This window comes from Tenrec ecaudatus, chromosome 4 (assembly GCF_050624435.1).
Source record: "Tenrec ecaudatus isolate mTenEca1 chromosome 4, mTenEca1.hap1, whole genome shotgun sequence".
Lineage (NCBI taxonomy): Eukaryota > Metazoa > Chordata > Mammalia > Afrosoricida > Tenrecidae > Tenrec > Tenrec ecaudatus.
In genome coordinates, this window is record NC_134533.1 from 141,123,630 (window position 1) to 141,131,392 (window position 7,763).

The 7,763-nt window shown below is 46.7% G+C and overlaps 1 non-coding gene across 1 annotated transcript; it reads right to left on the reverse strand.

Moving 5' to 3' along the window:
- Window positions 1-5,427: 5,427 nt before the first annotated feature.
- Window positions 5,428-5,595, reverse strand: LOC142447370 (U1 spliceosomal RNA). Its single transcript, XR_012784100.1, has one exon. It is a non-coding gene; the product is annotated as a U1 spliceosomal RNA (small nuclear RNA).
- Window positions 5,596-7,763: the final 2,168 nt, after the last annotated feature.

Genomic DNA, 7,763 nt, shown 5'->3' on the forward strand with positions numbered 1-7,763 from the left:
AACCTATCAAGTTGCTTACGCAGAACTTGGCAGAATCTTTCCCCTGGTAAGGAAGTCAAGAACTAGATGCAGGGGAATGTTCTCTGGGAAACTCTGCATGGCATGCACGCTCGGACTTCTGCTCCTGGCCCCCTGTTCACCAGCTCCCTAACCTGAGCCCGCCGTCCTGGGGTGTTCACAGTATCATCCTAAGCAGAATGAAACCTCAACAATATTTTGCTGATTGAAGGTAGCTTCCAGAGAAGAAAGGGCCGTGCATGCCATAAAGTACGCGGTGGGAGCCATCACCTAAACGAGCAGCGTAAGAACAAAAACAAGTGTCCACTGATGGGCACTGCAGCGACTCCCTCCACAAGGCCATTTAGCAGAACATAAAAACCTAGACACCACAGGCGAATAAAGCTTGGGGTAGGAGGGCCCTTGGAGCCCCTGCTGCCTAACATGACTTTGGAGACGATGGAACTACAACCCAGAGAGGTCATTCTACAAGCTAGCCCGTGGATAGCAAGTCCTCAGTTACTGGTCAGAACTTACCAGCTCCTCTGCCCCATGTGTAAAGAGGAGGGTACAGAATTGGAGCCCCTACGGGGGTCCCTAACCCCGCAAAGCTCTACTTTCTTCTCTGCAACGTGCGCCAATTCCCCTCTAGGAAACTGTTTCCGTCAGTTATTCACAGCTGACTGTACACCCTACGTGCTCCCAGCATTTGTATCAAAGAGACTTGGAGGTAATGCATTGAAGGGTAAAACTATGCCGACATCAAAAGCAGGACCAACAAGTCTACATTTGGGAGTAAAAACATAATTTTTAGGTCCTCTTGCATTAACGGAATTAAAATCTTCGAAAGAATTCCTAGGAAGCGCCTAGCACATGTAGTTGGTCAATGCGTTTGCCATCAAACCTTTGCCTCGAGCGTCAGGACAACCAGCTCAGTGGAACGCTAACTCATTTCAGTGTGCTGATGGCTAGGATATGACTAGGTGGTCACCACTCACTTTCATTCACTTCGTGTAGAAATCTAGCCGATCCCCTTAACATTTCCCTTAATGGAACAAGGAACTGACATGACACGATCAATCAGTAATGGAGCATGAAGATTATCTGCTTATCATTCCCCAGTGGCTCCTCGGCGTCTTCAGGATAAGGTCAGGCTCTTTAAACTGGCACGCGTGGATTAGGAGTTGAGCCACATCTGGGTTTATAGGGCGATTTCTCAACTCCCAGTCCCTTCTCACTTTCTGGCTTAGTTCCCTGGGAAAAGCAAACCCTGTTCCCTCCATTTAGAATGCCCTCCCCTTCCTCTCTCAACATTAGCCTGGCGAATGCCTACTCATCCTGCAAACACCCGTCCGTTTGCCTGCAGACATCGATTTCTAGTGTCATCATGAAGAAGTTACTGTCTTAACAACATCCTAAATACAGGAACAATTAACCTACATTCAGCGAGACACCTCGCACCTCAACATGTGCCCTTTCATCACCAATCTCATGGTAACAATCTTTTATCCTCTGCCGCTCCATCCTCCCGCCGTCCTCACTCTCCTGCATACCGGCTTTCCCCAGCACCTCTCAGCTGACAGCTCTTGGGGTCCTCCTAGTCTTTCTATTCATTGGCAAGTTTTCCTAAATATTCCTTAAATTTTCTAAGCCATCCAGACTGCTAATCACCCTGTTCTCTTCCCTTCTGTAGCGTTTCCTGGACTCTCCTTACTCCCATCATCCTTTCTCTGTCATTTACTAGCTTCACTTCTTCCACCAGTTCTCTAATTAAAGATACTCCTCTGGGGTCATTAGATTCACAACATCAAGACAAGGTCATTTTGTTACACCGTAAGTGGGCCACTGTGTCAAGTGACAATTCGGACAGGTGCTTCTTTACAGTCCAATCCATAATATACTTTCTTCGAATGGCAAGCTCTTTGGACAAAACACATTTAAATAATTTGTGTATCCAGTTGATTCTACATTCTCAGGGAAAAGGAGGACATCCCAGTCCAGTAAAAAGGGCACCGGTTTTAGAGACGGACTTTGGTTCAGATCCTGGGTTTGCCATTCCTTCTCAAATGTGTGGCATTGAATATGCTACATAATCCACTTGAGCCTCAGTCTATCATCTATAAATTAGGGAAGTGTTTTAGGGTTCGAAAGAGGCCCCGCATTTTGAATGTAATTTGAGGAGAACATTTGTTCAGCCGTAAACAGAAAAAGACAAGACTAAGACACATCTGGCTGAAGGAGACCATTAGCCCCAGGTCGTAATACGGAGAACCGCTGCCTCAAATAAGGCTCGGGAGGACAAGGAAACTGTCTTAGCAGCATGATTGCTGGCAGATCCATACCTCACAGCTGCAGGCAGGATTCTAGAGATGCAAAGAGGAACACGACTGGGACAGGTGATGAGGCTAGACGGGAGAGCTTACAAAACAGATAAGAAAGACCATCAGGACATGATTCCTGACTATTTCCTATCAGTGCCTCAGTCTCCATTAAGGGCAAACCCAAGCCAGCCCTTTCCCCTCCCTGGGCTGTTTGGGGAGCTGTAATAATCCACTTTCTAAGCAAACTGCGCAAGCCCAGAGTGTTCACATTCTGGCTAATGTTAATGGTCAGAAAGAATTCAGTGGTGGCATACTCCACGTGGGGATTCCGCGTGGGGATTTTGCGCCTTTCACTGTTATCTGTAAACAAATGCAAATAGTGCTCAGAATTTTAGCTCTAATACAGAAGATGATACCGTTCAGAATTACCATCTGACTGGCAAAGAATACAAAGTGCACAACTCAAGGCCGGGTACACAGTAGACCCTCCAAAGTTGGTGACTGGCACTATGGTTTCCAAACCCCGTTCCTCCACACGTGTATCCTCCTGGTCCCAATGAATTCCGTCTCAGGTGCTGTGCCTATCAACAAAAGGGAAACAGCCTTGACCCCAGATAGCAGCAGATTTCTTTTTGGACTCAAAGTTTCCCAGTTGCTCGCTGAATAATAATAATGAAAATAAAACAAACAAAACCCCTTAAAAACCAAATTGACTACTATCGAGTCCATTCTGACTCCTGGTGACCCTTTAGGGTTTATGAGACTAACTCTTTACAAGAGTAGCAAGTCTTATATTTAGGAATCTTCAGGCTCTGAATGAAGCTCCAGCCACCCCCGCCCCCCTTCCAGCCTCTTCTCACCAATTTTCTAAAAGAACGTCTTTCTCCATGCAAATGGCTTTTCCTGAAGCACACGGTGCAGTCTTCATCTCAAGGGAAAATGCACATTTTACCCTCTTTATGGAACCGGTCATCTCTCCAGATGGATATTGTATTTCCCGAGTATCTTCTGGTAATTCTCTCTGAGGACAAAGGCGTTTGCAAATGGCCAGCTAGAATATCGCAGGTTTGAGTCCACCCAGGGGCTCTCCAGAAAAAAAGATGTGATGGTCTATTTCTGAAAAATCAGCCACGGGGAACCTCGGGAGCGCGTTTCTGCCCCTTGACATAGATGAATTTGCCTGCACTTGGAACCGACTCAAGGGTAGCTGTTTTTTACCCCCTCTGACGGCATTCATATCACGCCAGTTATGCATTTATTTGTGCATGACGGACCTGCCTGTGTACAGATCATCATCCCATTAAAGGGACAAACTGGGTTCTCATTCCTGCGCTGACTCACCCCTTTGCCAAATTATGAGGCATGTGGATTCACACACACACACACACACACATACACACACACTCACTCACACACACACACACTCACACACACACACTCACACACACATACACACACACTCACACACATACACACACTCACACACACTCACACACTCACACACACTCACACACACACACACACTCACACACACACTCACATACACACACATACACACACACATACACACACACTCACACACACACACACTCACACACACTCACACACACTCACACACACATATACACACATACACACACTCACACACACATACACACACACTCACACACACACACTCACACACACATATATACACACACACATACACACACACACACTCACACACACATATATACACACACACATACACACACTCACACTCACACACACTCACACACACACATACACACACACATACACACACGCTCACACACACATATACACACACATACACACGCTCACACACACACTCTCACACACACACTCACACTCACTCTCACACACTCTCACACACTCACACACACACACACTCACACACACATATATACACACACACACTCACACACACACATACACACACTCACACACACATACACACACATACACACACACACACTCACACACACATACACACACACTCACACACACACACACTCACACACACACACATCTGTAAGATATTATTTTCACTTCCTCAGCTCCTCAGGAAGCATGGGGCTAGGCCTGGGAGGGAAGGGCGCCTGCAGGGGATAGTGCTGATGGAGGTGCTGCTAGCTGAACTTGGAATGAATTCTCCTGGCAGCGGCGGCAGCAGCAGGAGGAAAAAGGCAAGGTCAAAAAGCCATCCTATAAATTAAACAGGGAAGACTTGAAGATTTATTGGTCAATTGCAACCAGCCTCTTGGGAACCCCTTTCCCATTTTGCTAAGCTTGCCCATATTTCTTTTCTTCCCCAGAGTTCTTTTCCTAACCTTCCAATCTCCTCTAAATCAAAGAATAAACACACAATGTCTTTTAAACCTGCAGCTGGACAAAAAGGAATCAGATGCACATATGTTTAATGTTATTTTATGTATCCTTCTGTGTTTGAGACGCTTACATCTGAAAATGAAATTTCTTTGCATAAGAATCTCAAACCAGACAGCTCTTCAAAGTCCAACTCGTTTTATCTTACGGCCGTTCCTACGACCACTCTTTACATCAAACACCGCACATTCAGGGTAGACTGGCCGAAAGCACGAAGGATGAATCCCCAGCCCATAGCTGAGGAACTTCATTCGGTTAGTTGCAGTGGGGGAACACAAAGAGAAGAAGACATTGTAGCCAAAGTTAGTGACACTGGGACCCTGCCCTTCATCAGTGGACTGTAGGTAGATCCTTGGGTGCTTAGTGGTATGCATGGACTTAAGTACCCCCCAATGGTATACCATTTATTTTATATTAGTTGGTATAGTGCCAAATCTGAAAGTTCTCTAAAATACTGAGTATCCAGGAATTAGAAATGATGAAGTCTCCAATTTTGGAGCAAAGTGGATGTAGTTCATATCGGTAAAATTCTCCCTCAACTCTTATGATCTTCAATTGCTCCACAGAGAAGGCAGAATATATAATTATCAGTTTTAATTTATATATCACAAAATCACACTGCTGGCATTAAAACTCCATTCCAGACGTATTCTTCTTTGACTGGATGTCATAGAAACACAGGACAGTAGAAATGAAAAGACCTTTAGAAATGATCTATTTTATTTATTTTCTACCTGCTAGCACAAACTATGCAGTCAGGGTCCCCACATTTGAGGAAATCTCAGGGGTCAGAACATTCCGAGCGCAACATATCATCCTCACCCTGGACAACCACCTTCATGATCATGTTCTCTCTCTGCCAGGTCAGTATGCTACTTATTCTTTAAGATGAAGGAAACTGAGGTTCAGAAAGAGGACGCATGACTGAGCAGAGGTCACATGACTCAGCTCCTACTAGAAGCCACAGGCAGTTGGTGCAGAGGCCAAGCTGCCCTCTGAACACTCTTGTCCACACACTCACACATGTTTGTAGTTTGGAAACTGTTCGTTGCCGGCTCACGGACTTTGGTTTATGGTGCCCATGTGTGCACAGTAGAGCTGTCCCAAGGGCTTCACTGCAAATCTTCTGAAGCCAATCTCAGGTCTGATCTGCAAGGCATACTCGGTGGGTTTAAGAAGCCCTTGTGGCCTAGTAATTACACATTGGGCTGCTAACCTCAAGGCTAATGGTTAAAAAAACAGCAGCCACCCTGCCGGAAAAAGACACTTTCTACTCCCTTAAAGAGTTACACTCGGAGAAACCTTGGCAGTTCTACCCTGTTCTATAGGGTCGCTGAGTCAGTATTGCCTTAAAAGCAGTGAGCTTGGTTTGGTTGATTTCTCAGTAGACTAAACCCATGGCCTCTTTAGACTCCCCACTCACTGCCATGGAGCTGACTCTGAGACTGTAAATCTTTACAGAAACAGACAGTCACGTCTTTCTCCTGAGGATCCAGGTTTGAGCCACCTATCTTTCAGTTAACAAGCCAGCACAAAACACACCATGCCAGCAGCACTCTCAGAGGTCTGGAAAAGCTCCAAAGCTTCTCTCAAACCAGAGCAAATGCTATTTGGCCAGAGGCTTTTGAAGAGGGGGTGGAAAAAAGATGGGGAGAGAGGGGTGACAGAGAGAGTAGGTGGAGTCAGAGGCTCTCAAATTGCATTGTACAGCCTCGTGTAACAACAGGGTTCAACGATCATAATGAAGAGATACTTTGTATAGTAGGACTTGGAGGACATCTAGATCTGGACTAGTAGGTAACATCCTAAAAGTGGAGGAAAGAAAAGATTGCAGTTGTCAAGAATTTCGTCTCACTTGGACCTAAAAGCAATGCTCATGACAGCAGCAGCAGCGAGATCAAAAGACACATTGCATTGGGCAAATCTACTGTATAAGCCCTCTTTAGAGTATTGAAAAGCAGGGAGGTTACCTTGAGGGCTAAGGTGCCCCTGACCAAAGCCATGGGATTCTCATGTGAAAATTGGACATTGAATAAGGAAGATGGAAGAATGAAATTTAGCACTTGAATTATGGTGCTGCAGAAGAATATTGAAAGTGCCATGGACTGCCAAAAGAATTAAGAAATCTTAGAAGTTTCGCGCCAGTATGTTCCTTAGAGAAAAGGGTGGCGAGACGTCATCGTACATACTTTGGCTATGTATGCGGTCGGGAGAGACCAGTCCTATTGAGTGGAGTGGAGGGGCAGCAAAGGAAGGCCCTCGACAGGATGGATTGGCACAGTGGTTGCAATGATGGGCTCAAGCGCAGCGACAATTGTCATAGCGAACTGGACACTGGTTGGTTGTTGTACACAGGGCTGCTACGAGTCGAACCAACTCAATGGCACCTAACAGCAGGCCTGGGTGCCAGTCCTGACTACATGCGGTTATTGTATGACTTTGGAGAGAACACTTCTTTGAGCCTATTTACCTCATCAGCAAGATGGGTAGAGGATTCGCGTTTGATGCTAGCAGCTGAAGACTGATCCATCTTTTTCAGAAGGAATGAAAAACGCAGGTGATGCTCAGTGAACGGTGAACATATCCGTTTGAGGGTCCCCGCCTCCTAAGGGAGCGACAGAACCAAAGGCTCTTCCGCCCTGACCTTTTCCGCCTCAAACAGCGCCTGGCGGGGCCCCCAGAGATCTCGGCCTCCTTTTCTCGCCCATCAGGGCGCGGTCCTGCACACTGGCATCGCCCCTCCCCCTCCCTTTCCTCTCTTTATGTGGGCATCAGAGGAGGCCCGGAAGAATTTCCTCAGGCGTGACCGTCCAGAAGGGATTAAGCACTTCATCTTCTCCCCTTTTCCTTTTATTTTTCCGGTTCTAGGCCGGTTCAGCAGCTGCATGCCACGGCTCTCAGGGATCAAGCCCAGGCCACGCCTCCCAAGTGACGCGACGTCGGTTCCGTGGAGCGAGAGCCGTCTCGTCGTCTAGGAAACAGGGGAGGGGCTTGGCGAAACGCCCGGCCGGCGCCGAGTTTGCGCAAGCGCACGGACGG